The 18682-nt window shown below is 43.0% G+C and overlaps 1 protein-coding gene and 1 long non-coding RNA gene across 4 annotated transcripts in view; one reads left to right on the top strand and one right to left on the bottom strand.

Moving 5' to 3' along the window:
• Positions 1-568: 568 nt before the first annotated feature.
• The window catches only part of ARHGEF10 (Rho guanine nucleotide exchange factor 10), a 199061-nt gene continuing 180947 nt past the window's right edge, over positions 569-18682 (top strand). For 2 of the 3 annotated variants that reach the window (XM_039529515.1, XM_039529513.1), the window contains exon 1: positions 569-1157. The gene's annotated coding sequence lies outside the window, so the exon portion shown is untranslated. The remainder of the gene's footprint in view (positions 1158-18682) is intronic. The other variant, XM_039529516.1, reaches the window with a different exon arrangement.
• On the bottom strand, positions 2507-18067 carry LOC120400656. Its single transcript, XR_005595947.1, has 3 exons — positions 17943-18067; positions 6153-6238; positions 2507-2734 (listed from the first exon to the last, which is right to left on the bottom strand). It is a non-coding gene; the product is annotated as an uncharacterized LOC120400656 (long non-coding RNA).

The raw sequence follows: 18682 nt of genomic DNA, 5'->3' as shown, positions 1-18682 counted from the left end.
AACATGTCCCCCACACTCTATCTCCTTCCTCTTTTCGTGAGGGTTTATTTTAACTAAAACTGCCAACTTCTCCATATGCTTCTGTGAAACATACTGTTTTTAATCACATACAAGTTTTAAAAAATAACCTATCCTAAACTTTTAAAAGTTTAATATGAAAAAACAGGGCACGGCGATAAGAAAACCCACACTGATTTTTAGGAGAACTTTGACAATGACTGATGCATCTTTTTAGTGAAACAGTTTTGTATCCCATCTTTGTTGTGCTTGAGGATGAGCAAGCATTCATCATATGGAAACTCACTCCATCATCATGAGGCATTATTTCTCCATTGTCTTGCCAGATTTCTAATAACTTTTTCATGAGAAACAGTAAATAACATTAGCAAAAGCACTGGGAGGATTGCATATTTGGTGATACTTCTGTAGCAGTACCAGCAAAGCAATAATCCCATTTTTTGTATTTATTTATCACATTGAAAGGCCCCTAATGAATTAATTTTCCCGCTCATGTACAACACTCTACATTTTACTTTTACACAAGCTGTAACTCTAAATGCTGTACAGCATTAAATAATACAAGATGGTAGATGAAAGATCTGCGAAATTGTAAAGATTAGAGGTGTCATGGTCACTAAAGTCTTAGTGCAGAGGGACTGGAGGGAAATTAAAAGACACAAAAGGGAAATGGAAGTGTATGATTTAAGAGACTTGAAGAAGAAAATAGTCGTATAGTTCAGGAGTACTTTGTGCTGTTTCAGATCCCCACAGTACCTACCACATGCGGCTCTTGTCAGAGGCACAGACAGAATACCTTTGGTTTTGAGGAACTGTAACCTACCAAGAAATATACAATATAAAAATATGAAAGTTAAGCATGTAAATGTTGTCACCTTACCACCTTTCCTTTTGATGCCTGTGTCCCCAGCCTGTTATATAAATATGCATTGGACCAAAGTGAGAGTGACTCTGTAGCCCAGTGGTTAGGGCTATATATGGGAGACCCAGGTTCAAATCTTGCTACTGCAATGCATATTTAATTATTTATACACAATGGAACATTTCCAACAGAGCAGATGGAGAGAGACTGATTCCCAGTGTATAGGGCACTTTTCTCAGAGGAGGGAGACCAAGTTCAAAATCTTTCTCCACCTCAGGTAGGGGGGTATTGATCCCATCTCTCTCACATCCTGGGTGAGTGCTCTAACCACCGGCCTAAATATTATTATGGGTACCATCACCTCCTCCTACAGCTGTTTTGTGTGGGGTAGCTTACTCAGAGCACACCTACTCAGGTGGGCCCCACAGATGAGCTAGCCGGGGGAATGCTTAGTTTGAGGATCCCGCTGGGGTTTAGGCATGAACTAGGCACCCAGCTGCCTAAGGTAAGATGACTGTGCATATGATCACTAGCAGAAACGTAGGCAGCTGGGGACTTAAGCAGTGAAAACATGGGCACCTACAAGGTTAAGTGGCAGTTGAATGAGGATTCTGAGGATCTCAGTGGTGCCTAATGTGGCAGTTAGACTCCTAAATCCTTTTATTGATCTAGCCCTAAATGTCATAATGACAGGAATCCATTAGGAAGCAAACCAATATTTTTGTCACTATTTGACCTTCCACAGGACTAGTGGCAGAACAAATAAAACTAGCAGGAGCCAGTGCACTTTTGTTATGATTTCAGATGTACTTGGTGTATCATTCTCAAAGTTGGTGGGCTGAAGACATGATACAATGTGCTCTTACTCAGCAGACATTTAGATGATTACTGATATTGCTGAATATTAGTTCATAGATAAGTTAATGACTTTCAGCAATGTATTGAGACACATACCTGAGTAGTCTACAGATTTGTATATTGGCTTGATTTTTTAAAATAATGTAAGCTCTCTGATTCCAAAGTATTTTATGCCTTAAAAAAGACATTTTATTATTATGACATTCCTGATTATAGAAGGTTTGTCATTACCATCTATATGTTGTTTGTTGTACATATGGGGGCAGGTCCTCAGCTCCATGGGCTCCAAATCATAGCTCCGTGGACTTCAATGGAGTTATGTCAATTAATATCAATTGAGGATCTGCCCAAATGACTCCGGGATGTTTGCATGTTGACTTTTTGGCATTTAAGATCTAGAGGCCCCAACAGGAGAAAACAGAGGCTAAGCCTAATTCTGAAGCTTCTGCATTACTCCATACCCAGCAATCTGACAGGAAATCTGACAGGAAATCATGACAGGAAACTTAACTTCAGAATATTCCAGGAACAGGTGTGAACATTTCCCTTATTGAACCAAAGGAATGATTCTGAGTGCCAAAACTTTGCTAGGATCTTTATCGGACACACAGCAAAGTCTATTTCCCTAAGACCATGCAATCTAGAATAAAGAGGAAACCACCGTACACGGCGATGGGTGTTTTAAAAAGAACCATGAGCTGTGTTTAAAACCGTGGATGTGATGTACATTGCTGAAAAATATTTTTTCTGTTACTTAGTCCTCTTTGGAATAACTGCAAGGTAATAAAGAACCACACAAGTAAACTTCTTTGTAAACCGTAAGTGAGAGCCAGCCGCTGTATGCTCTCCCATTTAGAAAACTTCTAAAATTAAGGTCTCTCAGAATAATTTTAGTGCATGGCTTTGCACCAGGGCTGCTTGTTTTCCTCTCCCTTTTCCTTCTGATTCATCTCCTCCGTTGGCTTCTGCACTCCACAAGGGAACAGCGTGGCTTATCTGTTTGCAGTGGAAAAACAGCTTAGTTGCATATGAAAAACAGATATTGTGAAATATGTTTGCTTTTTTTATGAGTCATTGTCCATGATGGTTAAATAAATGCACATCATAGCAGAATAATCTTTTCTGGTAAGCAGAGCTCAGAATTACATGTTGGCTATCTGTGAAACCACTCTTTTAATAAGCCACTGCCTGCTAACTACTCAAACATCTTCCTAAGGAACATTACATCCAAGTGCAAGGTGCATTTTTTTGATGATGCCTTCTTTAACATAAATAAAATCAACCATTATAATTATAATATAAAAACCCCAGAAAGCCTAAAACCCTACCAAAACAAGTGTGCTTCACTGTAAGTGCTGCTTCTTCCAGGGAGAGGATAACGGAACAAACAACACACAACAGATGTTAGTCATGTTGCTTAATGAACTATTAGAAAGCAAGACAAGGTGGGCAAGGCAATATCTTTTACTGGACCAACTACTGTTGGTGAGAGAGAGAAACCTTCTCAAGCTACACAGAAGGTACCCAGATACTACAGTGATTTGCACAATAGAAGAAATAGAGTAGAATTCCTCTTAATTTTAACAACAATGCTTTGAAAAGAGTTGAAATGTTTGACATTCAAGAATAACATTAGAATATCCATGAATTTAGGGGCTGGACAATGTAACTACTGTAGATTTGTCTGAAGTGCGTGTTGTGTATTTCATAGGATAGCTCGGTGTGTAACTATTCTAACAATAGCATTTTGTAGAACAGTAATAAATTCTCAATAAAGCACATTCCTGCACATACATTTTGTTCCTCTTAACTGCTACTGGTAGTTTTTCCTCATCTGTTTTTGTGCCATCATGGCCTATTGGATTGTTGAATCTGAGTGCTGTATGGATTGTTCGCCAACCAGCAAGCTTCTAAACAGTTACTCAAACTAAACTACACAATGCCACAATGAGCAATACAATTTTATGGTGAGAAATTGCAAAGTCCATATTAGTAGTATGAAGGGTCTCTATTTTACATTAGCACACAATTCTTAACCATGCTTAGTACTCTACAGTGCTGGGTGCTGTACAAACACAAATATAGAGAGAGCCTTGACTTGGAGGATTTACAGTCTAAAAGAAACAGAAACTGATGAATGGTTGGGGATGGCAGTTTAGGTAGCTACAACTGCAGTGACACCCACAAGAGGTGATCAGAGAGCTCAGTAAACATCACAAGGCTCACTAGAGGAGGGGAAGAAGAGGTAGCTGGGTGCGAAGCCACATTAGTTCTAGTATATTCTCTATGAACAGATCTTGATTTTTTTTTTACTAATTTGTTTATTACTCAGAAATGAACAATTTAAGACCTGTAGGTTTGAAATATATTTGCTTATCTAACACCCCAAAGATTATATAAAATGGGAAGCTTAAAATGGATCTGAGCTGAGGTGTTATTCAACAGTTGATACCTTTAAATATATGTTCTGTGGCACTGGAGTGTAATTTTTCTTATTCTAGGAACACAAAATGAGGCAAAGCAGTGAGACTATGGTCTTTATATACAAAAAAATGAACATGTCTGTGGCTTTACGTGTGAAGCCCCGGGACTGAGGCACACTTGTAAAAGTCATTGCAAGGCCTATTTTTGATGAAGGAGTAAACTGTTTTTCACCCATGTAAATGTTCTGTGAGATTGGAAAATGTTGCTCACACAACCTATTGTTCCTTCCTGTCTGCCCTAGCCAAAGCAGTACTTAGTGCTCTGGGATGGAGGGAAGTGAGTGATGAGACCCAGCAAACTAGTGGAAGGACTCCACATTTTTTTGGAGGGAGCAGAGACAGGCACAGTATTGAGAGATTAAGAAGTTTGGTTTAAGTGACTTGCCCAGAATCACATAAGAGATGCTCTTTGGCAGAAGCAGGGATAGAATCCAGTTCTTCAGGGCAGCATTCAACTGCCTTAACCATGAGTGGTAGGGTGAAGTTCTGTAAGGTGACCAGATGTCCTGATTTTATAGGGACAGTCCTGATTTTTGGATCTTTTTCTTATACAGGTTCCTATTCTCCCCCACCCCACCCCCCCATGTCCCAATTTTTCACATTTGCTGTCTGGTCACCCTAAGGTTCTGTGACCTGCAGAATGCAGGCCTTAAAGTCTGACCTTAAAGTCTATGAGATTTTTTAAAAAGCAGTCTGTGGTCCCTTGCTTTCAAACCCCTGGCATGGGGGACAAAAGAATGCAAATCTGCTGCTGTGTGTAACTCATGGGATGTCCCCGCAACTACTGTCTCTATGCAGATAGTTCTCAGGGGAAGGACAGGGGCCCGTATAAGAACCTGAATGAACAGATGGGCTAGGCGCTAGACTTAGTGTAGCCACCTCTTACAATAGCCCCTGAGGGAGCTGCCATGACACCAGAAGCTCCACCTGCACAGAATTTCAGCTCTCTCCAGCAAAAACCCATCTGTGATTGACTGACTGCCTTTTTCAGTTTCCTGACTCCTAAGGCAGAGTAGCCAATAAGGGCAGATGCAGGAGGCAGACAGAGCTCTCACCCCTCCCCTCAGGAACTAAGAGGAGTTTTGGGGTATGGATTGAGAGGAGCCCATACCATTTTCATAAAAGAGGAGGAGGGAGAAGAAAGAGTGCAGCTATTTAGGCTTCTTTCTCCTCTCCTCTTACAGAAAATGGCTCACAATTCCCCGCCCCTTCCTCCATCCCTGGAGCACCAGGCCTGGGAAAGGAGAGAGCAGGGTGAAGGTGGTAGGAGGGGCAGATGTGCTGAGGGGAAAGCAGTGGGACTAGGCAGAATTGAAGTGTAGCTGACAGGGCAAAATTGGTGTGGCAGTTTGGGGTGTATAATTAATTGCTGGTTTTGGGGATGAGCAGATGTAGGAGTTTAGAGGGGAGAGAATTAGAATATTTGGGCTTTCGGAGATGCTGGAGGCTCAAGCATTTTATGCAATTCTGTGTAATTTAATATCGCTTGGGTCTTCCAATGAGAGCTCCTGTAGTGAGAGCTAAAATCACCTTATTCCATAAATTCAGGAGAGATGGCAACACTGTCCATTACGCACAGACGGGGAGTGATTAAAAAACAAAAGACAGGCCAGTAATCTCCCATCATCCCCTTTACACCCCCAGCATCTTGCACTAGCAGTTTTTACTATTTATATCCTTACTAGATCATTGACTTCTTTGAGCACTGTATAAAGTTGTTCCTCAAGGTATAGTAACAACCGATATGCTCGCATCCTCATGAAATCTAGAGGAATTGCTTTGGTACTACTAATTGTTTGCACCAGATCCAGTTGCCACGAAATCAAGTCAGTACCACTCTGACATACCACCCTGATGCAGTCCTCTCCTGTACTAAAAGCTAGAGATGTTCAGTGAAGTAATGGTTCTGTCACAGTTCTGGGGAACTGTACCTTAATTCCCTTTCTGTGATCCTTCCTTTAGGCTCCCAGCTCCTCAGTTGTCACCTCTCTTAGGCAGTGGCGTAGCCAGGTTTTCACTGTAAGGGGAGCAAACATAAAAAAGGTGCCCTCCCTTGGCTCCTCGTCTGGCCATGCCCCCCGACCGGACCCCCTCCCCCCTCCCGCTCACTTTCCCTCCTGCGCCGCCGCCTGTCCCCGGCCTGCTCCCAGTGCTCGGTGCGCTCCACGCGGGGCTCGCCAGCCAGGCGACCTTAAAGGCACAGGGGCCCTTTCGCCTCCCCCCGCCCGCTGCATTAGCAATGGGGGGCCGGGGAGCACTTGGCCGCCAAGCTCTGAGCCAAGGAGCCGGCCCCCTCACTCCTCCGGCCGTGTCTGCTGCCCCCGCATGGCTCCTCCGGCTGTGCTGCTGGCAGAGCTGGCCAGCAGGCATCGCTTCCATGCCTGCTGCCCCACGGCTCCTCCGGCCGTGCTGTTGGCAGTGTCGGCTGGCAGGCGCTGCTTCCGCACCTGCCACCCTGAGGGGAAGTGGCTGCTTCCACTGAACCCTGCTAGCTACGCTACTGCTCTTAGGCAGAGACCCAATCTCTCTTCCGCCTGACCAGGATTTTTCCAGGCTGCGCAGTTCCCTGCTTACACTTTGATACTGTCAGTGAAACAGACTGCCTAACCAGGCCAGTGGCTGCATTTTGCTTTCTTTTTGAAGGCTTATGAACAGCATAGCTGCCAGCAGTTATAAGTTACCACACAGTCCTTTATAAGCAAGTACATTTATTTCTAATGTGAAAATGTTGCAGAGAAAAAATTAAAAAACAGTGGAAGTTCCTATATGCATGCCAAAGGCTTACCAGAGGTCACCCCTGTAGCTCCAACAAGGGCTCTGGTAGGACTCAGTCCCTTTCAAACCTCACAAAGGAGTGTTCTGTGTAGGGGCGGCTCTAGGCTGCTTTCGGCGGCTTGCCTGCGGAGGGTCCGCCAAAGCCGCGGGACCAGCGGACCCTCCACAGGCAAGCGCTGAAGGCAGCCTGCCTGCCGCCCTCGCAGCGACCAGCAGAGCGCCCCCCGTGGCTTGCCGCCCCAAGCACGTGCTTGGTGTGCTGGTGCCTGGAGCCACCCCTGGTTCTGTGGTTAGAAGTTCGTAATAGCTTCAGCTCAGAACTAGCACTCAGTCTGGGTAGATCAGTCTGTTTCTTTGTACATCATGGGCCTTTGATCTTCAGATTCCATGAACAGCAGATAATGGACCCCTCCTCATGGTGCAGCTTCAGAAGGCTGGGGTTTTGCATAACAAGATGGAGTGGGGGAGGAATTTGCATTCACCGCCCACTAGATATTGCCCAGGAAGTCTACATTGCATGTGTTGTCCCAAAAGACCATTCTTGTCTGCCACAATGTTCAATAAAGTCCTTTGAACATCCAGGCCTAGAGTATTACATAACCTCTGCATTTCATACAATGGGCTCCAAAGCTATTTAAACTTTATTCAATAAGGCTTTCCCAGGGATATTGCAAGACATTGCCATCTCTGTCACAGGCTGCACTTGGAGTAGACAAGAAAAAATCATTTGTATCTTGTGGGTTACATTTATAGACTGAGGGACTGTCTACAGGAAAGCAGTGACTCTGGAAAGGATTTAGGGGTCATGGTAGATAACCAATTGAACATGAGCTCCAGTGTGGTGCTGTGGCTAAGAGGGCTAATGTGATTCTTGGATGTGTAAGCCCTGTGGCCTGAAGCTCTGGAGGGCAGGGCACTCACTGCTATCATCTGTCAGTGAACAGGGGAAAGAGGCCCAGAGCAGCTTCAGAAACACCATAAGGGAAGGATCTCTCTGCCACCATCTACTTATGAACAGGGGCAAGAGAATGACTGAGCGAGGCCTGATTTGCATCTTCGTTATGTGCAAATTTTGGTTGCTTTGGAGAAAAGCTAGTTTTGGGTGAAAGGACACTGAAATGTTGTTATCCATGTTTGGTGGCAAAAGGGCAGCTGGGTGAGGAGTCATCCTAACCTAACACCAGTCTAGCATGGTTGCGTGGTGGAGTATGGATACAAGTCAGTGACAGAGGGGTTCTTACTTTCTGGCAGGGAGTGCATGCCATGTGGCAAGGATTCTGCTCAAAGGGCCTATATGCCACAAATCCCTATACACATTGCAAAGAGACAGTGCAATGACAACTTTGTGACTTGAGGTGACTTGGCAGTGAAAAGTGGATGTTTGCTGAAGCAACAGAGAGCATTATCAGAGCTGAGTGAATTCCAGTGACGTCCCTCAGCACCAATAAAGCTGAAATCACTATAGCTGGTGGTACTGACCTTAATGAACCAAGCAATAGAATCATAGAAGATTAGGGTTGGAAGAGACCTCAGGAGGTCATCTAGTTCAATCCCCTGCTCAAAGCAGGACCAACACCAATTAAATCATCTCAGCCAGGGCTTCCCCTAGAAGCTAGAGACAGACTTGCCTGAACTTTGGGATTTCTCTAACCACTGACACCAGTGGTGAGTGGGCTGTAAATAGATATGGAGGGGAATGTGACTGTTAAAGGGACATTTACTTATAAAACATGACACCAGCAGGAAAGTTTATGCCCAAATAAATTTGTTAGTCTCTAAGGTGCCAAAAGGACTCCTCATTGTTTTTGTGTTAAAGGACTAATCCTGAACATACAGTAGTGGTGGGTATTTGTGTGTGTGGAGAGAGAGTTCTAGTGTTGCTTTGTTCTTCCAAGTTGATTCTGTGTCCCCTTTTCCCCATTAAAAAATTTCCCGTTTCATATACATACTCAGTGCTTGTGAGTGGGGAAATATGCCTGCTAATGGAGCCCAGGGAAAGTACTTAGTTTTTCTGGGAAGGGGTGCCACCTGGTGGTATTTGTTAGAATTTTAGGCTATATCTACACAGGAATAAAAAACCCAAGGCTGGTCAGGATCAACTGACTTAGTCTTGCAGGACTTGGGTTCCAGGGCTGAAAAATTGCTGTGTAGACATTTGGGCTCAGGCTAGAGCCTGAGCTCTGGGACTCTGCAAAGATCTTTTATCCCTGTGTAGCTGTACCCCTTAAACCAGGGGTCGGCAACCTTTCAGAAGTTGTGCGCCGAGTCTCTTCATTTATTCACTCTAATTTAAGGTTTTGTGTGCCGGTAATACATTTTAACGTTTTTAGAAGGTCTCTTTCTATAAGTCTATAATATATAAATAAACTATTATTGTATGTAAAGTAAATAAGATTTTTAAAATGTTTAAGAAGCTTCATTTAAAATTAAATTAAAATTCAGAGCCCCCCGGACCGGTGGCCAGGACCTGGACAGTGTGAGTGCCACTGAAAATCAGCTTGCGTGCCGCCTTTGGAACTCGTGCCATAGGTTGCCTACCCCACCTTAAAGGGTCCTCTAGGTTTTTGAACCTGGCACTTTTTGCTGCTGACAACACCAAACAGAAGGATTAGAGATGTATGAATGGGAGTATTTAGTAGAAGTAGCGAGGACAAATTACAGCATTGGTGTGAGCACTACTGGAATACAATGTCCAGTTCTGGTGGTCACACTCAAAAGAAGACATGACAAAAGGCAAAGGGTTCAGAAAAGAGCTACAGGAAGGATTTGGGGTCTGGAAAACCTGCTCTATAGTGCAAGACTTAGGATGCTCAATCTATTTAGCTATCAAAGAGAAGATTAATAAATTGATTTGATCACAGTTTACAAGCACCTACATGAAGAGAAGATTTGGGACAATTAGAGATGTTTATAATGTTGCAGTCAGACAAAGGCTTGAAGCTGTGCTAGATATATTAAGGCTAGAAATAAGGAACACAATTTTAACATTGCCTTTAATGATAATTAACCATAGGATCTGATTACCAAGGGATGAGGTGGATTCTCCATCACATGAAATCTTTAAATTAAGATTGGCGGTCATTCTAAAAACATGCTCTAGCTCAGTCACAGCATATGGGCTTGATAAGAAATTATTGGGTTAATTCCATGGATTCTGTTATGTAGGAGGTCAAACTAGATCAGAGGTGGGCAAACTACTGCCCAGAAGCCACATCCAGCTGCCCTTCAGATGTTTTAATCCGGCCCTCAAGCTTCTGCTGGGGAGCAGGGTCTGGGGCTTGCCCCACATGTGCCTCCTGGCCGCACCTCTGCATAGGAGCCAGAGGGTGGGACATGCCACTGCTTCCGGGAGCTGCTTGAGGTAAGCACCCCCAGCCCTGATCCGCCTCCCACCCTCTGAGCCCCTCGATCCCAGCACAGAGCACCCTCCTGCATCCCAACCCCTCATCTCCAGCCCCACCCCAGAGCCCGCACCCCCAGTTAAAGCCCCCACCCTCCTCACATATCCCAACCCGCTGCCCCAGCCTGGAGCCCCCTCCTGCACCCTGAACTCATTTCTGGCTCCACCCCAGAGCCCGCACCCCCAGCTGGAGCCCTCACCCCCTCCCGCACCCCAACCCCCAATTTTGTCAGCATTCATGGCCCAACATACAATTTGCCCACCCCTGAACTAGATGATCATAATGGGTCCTTTCTGGTCTTAAAGCTTATGAATATCATTTTTATTTCTCTATTTTCCTTGTTCTGATGTTTTTTTAAATTAAGTAATATGAAAATTAATTTAATTCACCATTTTATAGTCACTTTAAAGAAATTATCTTGTAATTTTTTCCATGCACTTTGAGAGTGAGGATTTTAAGTGCTAGTTTAGTAATATGGTGTACCTGTGTACTGATAATGCATAGTTATAGATAGTTACAATGCGAGCAAACATGTAAAATACAGCCTGACTAAAAATGTAGATGAAAGCCGGACAACTTAAGAAGCATTTTCTTTTGTTGAATTGTCATACTGCAGAATAAAATCTCTACTTAATCTTTAGTATAGCATATTGAATTGTCTATCATTGTACATATTCTGTTTGATTGTGCTAGCATGCTCCCATCAACAAAGCACTTAGCTGCCCATGTTTTTAGTTATTTATGCTTTGTTGTGCTTAAAGGGAGAAAAGCATTTAGGAGCCTAAATCCCATTGTCTGTTGATAGAATTTAGACTCCTACATGTCTAAATCTCTTTTGAAAACAAGATTTAGGCTCCCAGATTGGTTAGATATTGTGACACAGTGCAGCAATGCCTAAACAGCTTTAAAAATCTGGCCCTAAAACACTTCAGCATCAAACAATAGGACAATATAGTGAGTGTAGAATAGCAGTTTGTTATAGGAACCTTTCATACTCCAAGTATCCCAAAGCATGTTACATAATACAGCAATAACTGTAATATATTATCGTCAGTCAGTGCAATCATCCCTAGAGTAGCTGAAGTGTTGAAAGAGTATTTAAAAGCATCTATATTTCTCCACACAAGGTGGCAGTATCTCTATATGGATATACAGGATAGTACACATATGTTCCCAAAGCCATTCACTTTTATAGGAGTATTTTTACTGCAGTTTGTTACAACAAATATATAAAAACTAATAATAGTCTTCAGTTCAGTTACAGGAAAATGCACATGTGAAGTGCTCAATCCAAAGCATAGGGACTACACAAACTATTTAATATATTGCGCAAAAGAATAAGCACTACAAGCTTTTGTTGCAATGGTTTGCCTTACATCAGTTTTGGACCTGGACTATATTGATTCCGTGTGATTCATATTAAGATACTTTTTCTCTTAGCATGATAATTAACTGTATTAAGCAGAAAAAATTGGAAAAGATTAAGTTAAAATTGACAGCAATTGTAGAGAATATATTGTTAAACAAATTGGCGTTTTTGAATCTATTCATTTTAAATGAGTTTAATTTCCTTTGTATCTTGACATTAAAGTGACTCCATAATAGCTACAGTGGCTTAGATCCTTTCATCCAGCTGAGTTGCTCAATAGGACATACAGCTAAGGAGCAAAGAGGATTATATATCCAGCTGCTCAGAGGCTGGTTTGTAATGCCCCCATGAGCACCAGTCTCAGAGCTGTGCTATTTTGCACCCATTTGTAACAGCCACTAAGAGCTGTTCCTGCATCCAAGGATATCCAGAGTCCAGCTTCACTTCCATCTGACAAGTCTTCTTCAGTGTTGGAACGGCCTGTTGTGTGGCTGAGCAGCTGCTTAAGACCAGCAAACCAGTGGAAAGCAGCCACAATGGGGGCCGGAACCAGTAAATTGTACTCTACTCATAGGTCAGTAATAGAAATCTGCAGGAGTATCTTTTGGTAATGTATGTGAAACAGAAGAGGGAAATAGTGGTCCAAGCAAATAAGCAGCACATTTTTTCATATCTGTTTAAAAAATATTGTGCATAAGTTAAAGATACCTCCATGGCACTTAAATCTCAATGACCAGCACTTATTTACCAGGCCACTGGAGATCTCATTGAATTAAGCAGAAGACAGATTATATGTGAACTAGAGCTTCAGCAAAGTATTTGAAGCCATAGCAACACAGGGCTTTGAAGTCATCAGATCCATTGTGCATATGGTATATTTAACCAGGAATTTTTGTTCTCTCATCTTCTCCTCAGAGAGAGAAATGTACAGTGGAATGCCTTGTATTGGTAGGGATCTAGGTTTGAGGTGGGAGTTAACTATCAGCCATTTTATGATAAACACTTTTGAGCAAGTCTCACATTCTGTCCAGTAGAGAGCAGTCAGTGGCATGCATGGACAGTAGCCAATACATTTAAAACTCATGCATGCACTTCAGCTTAAAGCTTTAGGCCTCTCACCAGGTAAAGTCCCATTAAAAGCTAAATTCTGGCCTGTGCTGTGCACACACAAAACCCACTGTGAAGTGAGAGTGAATCAGACATGTGTGCCTCCATCCTGCACGCAGTTACACTTTTTCAAAAAAGACTTGTGATTCTGGGTGCCCAGCTTGAGACCCCTTAAAAGGCTTGATTTACAGAAGATGGGTTGTTCAGCATATCTGGTTCTTTTTAGGTTTGTTAATTTGGGGACCCAAAAATTGAGGCAACCAAACCCACTAATAGCTGTTAAGAATGTAAGCTTTAGATATTCAGGTGAGAGGTATCTTTTTAGATATCTTGATAAGGTAGATTCAGGGCAGCATTTGGTCCTAAAATTCCAGCCAAGATTCCGTGTGGAAGATATAACTACACCATGCTGTCAAGGAATTAAAATTTCAAAATTGGAACTGCTGAAATGTAAAGGGGACTTCCTCATGGTCTGTTCTGCTTTTGTCTGTCAGCGAGGAGGGAAGAAAGCACAAGGCTGGACCGCTTCTCATAGTGGGAGAGTACCAGTAGTGAGAAGAGGAAGGTTTGTTTAGGCATTGACTTCAGAAGGTACTAAGCAATGTTCAGGAGGCCTCAGCATGCTGGCTGGAGTAAGCTGTTAAATGTTTTAAAAAACTGAAATCAGAACAGGAGCAACAACTGAGCCACTGTGAAAATATTGTGAAGTTTTCCCAAGTCTTGTTTAACGCATGTGTCGTCTCTGAGATGTGACTATAAAAATGGCCCTGTGGTGTTCCATGTTTTATTGTGCAGGGAGGGATAACTCAGTGGTTTAAGCATTAGCCTACTAAACCTAGGGTTGTGAGCTCAATACTTGAAGGTTCCATTTAGGGAACTGGGGTACAAATCTGCCTGGGGATTGGTCCTGCTTTGAGTAGGGGGTTGGACTAGATGATCTCCCTTCCAATCATGATATTCTATCATCATCTCACAAGGATTTCTGTATCAAATATTTTTAGCATATAGGTAAAGAGATTTGACCTTTTGCCTAACTGCAGGCCTTGCAAACTCAGCTTGGGTTTTAAAAGCCAATCTCCATGCTCTGCATCTCATGCATCAATAGTAGAAAAGATTCTAAAGACCAAATTATGCCTTCACTTACACTTGTTTTACAATTCTGCCCTGAGGGCATGATCCAGTGTTCACTGATGTCAGTGGGAGTCTCTCCATTAGCTTTGGATCAGGTCTTTAGTGAAATCCAGGCATGTTCATTGGCTTTATAGGCAGTCACACTGATGCAAGCCTATGCCACTTTCTATCTCCCTTCCTCTTTGCTGTATAAGTGAAGTGGAGTGGAGCTCAATGGACCACATCCAACAGAGGAGGGTTGTGAGAAGGGCCAGGCAGCATGTACTTCCTCCCCTGGATAGCTGTCTATCTCCTTCTAAGTTACTGCTATAAAGGCCAACTGTGTGCAGGTTTGGATATCAAGGGCATGGCCACGGAGCAAGTGGGAATGGGGCACGTGGTGCTTTGCAGCTTGTAGCTTTGCAAAGTCATTTGGGAGCTACCATACTTAATACATCCTACAGAGATTCCCTTTGTGGCTTTTCTAAATCAGGAGGGGTGGTCTGCCCCTCTGTAACTGCACCAGTCTGTCTGTAACAGGAGTCAACGTAGTGGTGGCTCAAAATCAAAACTGGAGGTAAAGCCCCATTGTGACACCCTGGAATCCCCTTATTCACCCCTGTCGTACAGGATCCGTTTTGCACAAAGTATGCCGTGTGAGGTGTCATTCCAAAAGTCTTGATCTGCTAGACATTAACATCTCATTGGATTATATATGCTATCATTGGATGTGACGTTATGAAGTTTGGCTATGTATGTGTTACTGAAACATGTTGTGAGGTTGAAAACACCCACAAGCAGCCTTTCAGGCACAACAGTAAAAAGGCCAAACAGTGTTAATGGCTTACTAAGGAAATGCGCACAGGCACCAGGATTACTCCAGGAACTGCATACAATAGAAATGTCTCAGAGATAGCACTACACAATGGGAACTGTTTGACCCAGGTCACAGTAAAAGAGCTTTCCAGCAAGTGGGAAAAGATATAAAAGGGGGGGAATGACATCATGATGGTACCTCACTCTTCCTACAACACCACACTGGGAAACACCTCAGAAAAAAAAAAAAGACTGAATTGGAGGAAACAATGGTCCCAGGCTGAAGGGATTTCTAGCCTGTGTATGAAAACCTGGGAAACCCAAGCTGCAAAACAAAGGCAGCTTGTGCCTTAAGAATCTGCCAGCCTGTTTATCACTCAGGGTGAGAATTTTCTAATTAATATTCTACTTATCTAGTATGTTAAACTCACTTTGCAGTTTTGTTTATTTACTAGGTAATCTGCTTTGATCTGTTTATCACTTATAATTTATCTTTTTGTCATTAATAAACATATCTTATGTTTTAATCCAAACCAGTGTGTGTTTGTGTAAGAGGTCTGGGGAAAATCTCAACCACAAGTGCGCATGGTCCTCTTCACATTGGGGGAGAGGGAGATTGGGTATTAAACCCATATACTGGCCAGATTTGAGCAGGGCAGGATGGTACTGCTCTGCGGTCCTAGGCTAGGAGGCTGGTGGTTAGAGAGCCTGCATGTAACTGCAGCTGGGTGTGTCCCTACCTGTGTGAATGCTGGTGAATGTGCAAGCTTGGAGGGCTTTGCAACTTGTCACAGCAGCACAGCTGTGTGAGGGAGCCCAGGCTGGTGGGTCAGTGGGCTCAGTGGTACGCCAGTTCCAGGTGCCACCCTGGGGGGAAGTTTAGCACATTTTGTAACCATGAGGAGTTATGGGTGTGATAATTAACTGCAGACATTGCTGTTTGTGTGTTCATTTAAATGTGGTGGGGTGCCTTCTTTAATATTCGGCTGTGGAGGTGATTGCTGAAATGTCTGTTGCATCCTCTGGGTGACTAGAGCAGCTATCTTTGCCTGAATCCTTCCAGACAGAAGTTGATTGAAAGAGACCCTTGAAAAGGTGCTGGTCAAAATTTCAGATTCTGGCCTAAATGTGGATCTGTCACCAAAGCCCTTGAAGCTGCTGACTAGTGCATGGCTGTGCTGTGTTTCCAAATAACACAACCCACCCAGGATACTGGCTCTAGCTGGGAAGTTATTGAAATCAGAGCCAGACATCACTTTGGGGGGTGGGGAAGAGAAATTTCCTTTATTAATCAAGGTGTCTCTTGCCAAATGATGGAGGCTTTGCAGCTGATGAGCTTTATCCCTGCTCAGCTCCAGGTTCCCGAGGCGGACTGACAACCTGGAGAAGCTGGCCTTGTGAGCTCATTCTCTGGAAGGAAGGAGCTCCAAAGCTGGGTGCACTCTGGAGCGGACCTGGAGATAGTGGTTTCCCCAGGAATTGAAATTAGGGAGGGAGTGTTTGAATTTACAATGGGGGGGGGGCATCAGAGCCGATGAGATATATATAAAAGAGATATGAATAAAGTAAATGTTTTGTTAGGATAATGCAAATTTAACATAAGGATAATGCAAATTACACCAAAACACATAACAGGTCTAGATTTCTAAGATACATTTAAAAAAAATTAAATTGACTTTTGAAAAGTAAGCCATCATGGGATAAGAGGGAAGTCCTCTCATAGATCAGTAACTGGTTAAAAGATGGGAAACAAAGGGTAGGAATAAATCATCAGTTTTCAGAATTGAGAGATGTAAATAGTGGTATCCCTGAGGGGTCGATACTGGGACCATTACTGTTCAACATATTCATAAGTGATCTGGAAAAATGGGTAAACAGTGAGTGCAAAATTTGCAGATGATACAAAACTATTCAAGATAGTTAAGTCCCAGGCAGACTGTGAAGAGTTACAAAGAGATCTCACAAAACTGGGTGACTGGGCAACGAAATGGCAGATGAAATTCAGTGTTGATAAATGCAAAGTAATGCACATTGGAAAACAATCTCAACTATACATACAAAATGAAAGAGTCTGAATTAGCTGTTAACACTCAAGAAAGATCTTGGAGTCATTGTGGATAGTTCTCTGAAAACATCCACTCAATGTGCAGTGGCAGTCAAAAAAGCAAACAGAATGTTGGGAATCATTAAGAAAGGGATAGATAAGAAGACAGAAAATATCATATTGCCTCTATATAAATCCATGGTACATGCACACCTTGAATACTGTGTGCAGATCTGGTCACCCCATCCCAAAAGATATATTGGAATTGGAAAAGGTACAGAGATGGGCAACTAAAATGATTAGGGGTATGAAACAGGAGGAGAGATTAAAATGACTGGGAATTTTCAGCTTAGAAAAGAGACGACTAAGAGAGGATATGATAGAGGTCTATAAAATCTTGACTGGTGTGAAGAAAGTGAATAAGGAAATGTTATTGAATCCTTCATATAACACACGAACTAGCAGTCACCCAATGAAATTAATAGGCAGCAGGTTTAAAAAAAAAAAAACAACAAACAGAAGGAAGTACTTCTTCACACAACATAAAGTCAACCCATGGAACTCTTTGCCAGAGGATGCTGTGAAGACAAAACTATAACAGGATTAAAAAAAGAACTAGAGAAATTCCTGGAGAATAGGTCCATCAGTGGCTATTAGCCAGGATGGGGAGGGATGCAACACCATGCTCTGAGTGTCCCTAGCCGGTTTGCCAGAAGCTGGAAATAGGCAACAGGGGATGATCACTTGATGATTACCTGTTATGTTCATTCCCTCTGAAGCACCTGGCCTTGACCACTGTTGGAAGACAGGATACTGGGCTATATGGACCATTGGTCTGACCCAATATGACCATTCTTATGTAAAAATTATAATAAAAATGTTTAGTATAGAAACTCCCCAACATAATGACCTCCAAGATAGCAAAGATGTGAGATAACAATCTTGGCAAATAATGCATTTTAAAAATCTTGGCCTACTAAGAAACATATTTATATGTTTCCATTCCCAGTCACAAATCTAGCATTCTGGAGCAAAGTCACTAAAATATAGTCAAACAAACATTTATTTAATATGCCCCTCACTTTTCCCTCTACCACACCTTGGTTAGTGGAGACTCAGAGTTCAGAGGTGCTTTCATGTGGGGGGCAAGAAGGCACCTTGCTCCTTCCTCCAGCTGCTTACTGTTCACTCTGGCCACTAGCTGTTCATTATGCCACCATTCACTTCACCACTCTGTTGCCAATAGCCCTGCACAGTCACCTTCTGCTGCTACCTACCACTGTGACCTCTATGACTTGGTCTCTTGAGGTCCCACCCAGCTCTCAGTGATTTCAGCTGAGCTCTCAGTGGGGGAACCTCACTGCTAGTGCAGTCTGGGCCACAGAAACACTATCCCCACAGCAGGACTAAGCACTTAGACCTGATTATCAGTGATTTCAGCTGCAGTGGTCACTTAACAGAACAAAAGACTATCTATGGAGCCTAATCAGCTCTGTCTTTAAACAGGGGAGAGGGACAGGCCCCCACCCTCTCTCTTAGTGCCCTCAATCAGCACAGGCTAAGTACAGTTCTACTGCCCTTTACTCATACTATAAGAACAACAACATTTCATTCCCCCTTCCCATTCAGGTGATTTGTAACCCAATCCCAGCCAAAATCTATCACTTGGGCAGCACAGCTCTGTTTGCTGGATACCTAGGTAGATTAGGTGTGAATGTAAATACAATCTGGTCCTGAAGCCTTTCCCCCCAGCCCCCAGCTCATCATTAGCTGTCACGGAGAGCTCATTTAGACTTTGCTTACAAATCATCATTTGAAATTATTAGGTTGGCCAACATC

Source organism: Mauremys reevesii, linkage group 3, assembly GCF_016161935.1.
Source record: "Mauremys reevesii isolate NIE-2019 linkage group 3, ASM1616193v1, whole genome shotgun sequence".
Lineage (NCBI taxonomy): Eukaryota > Metazoa > Chordata > Testudines > Geoemydidae > Mauremys > Mauremys reevesii.
The sequence above is the reverse complement of the archived record's forward strand: the minus strand, read 5'-3'. Positions and strand labels throughout refer to the sequence as shown.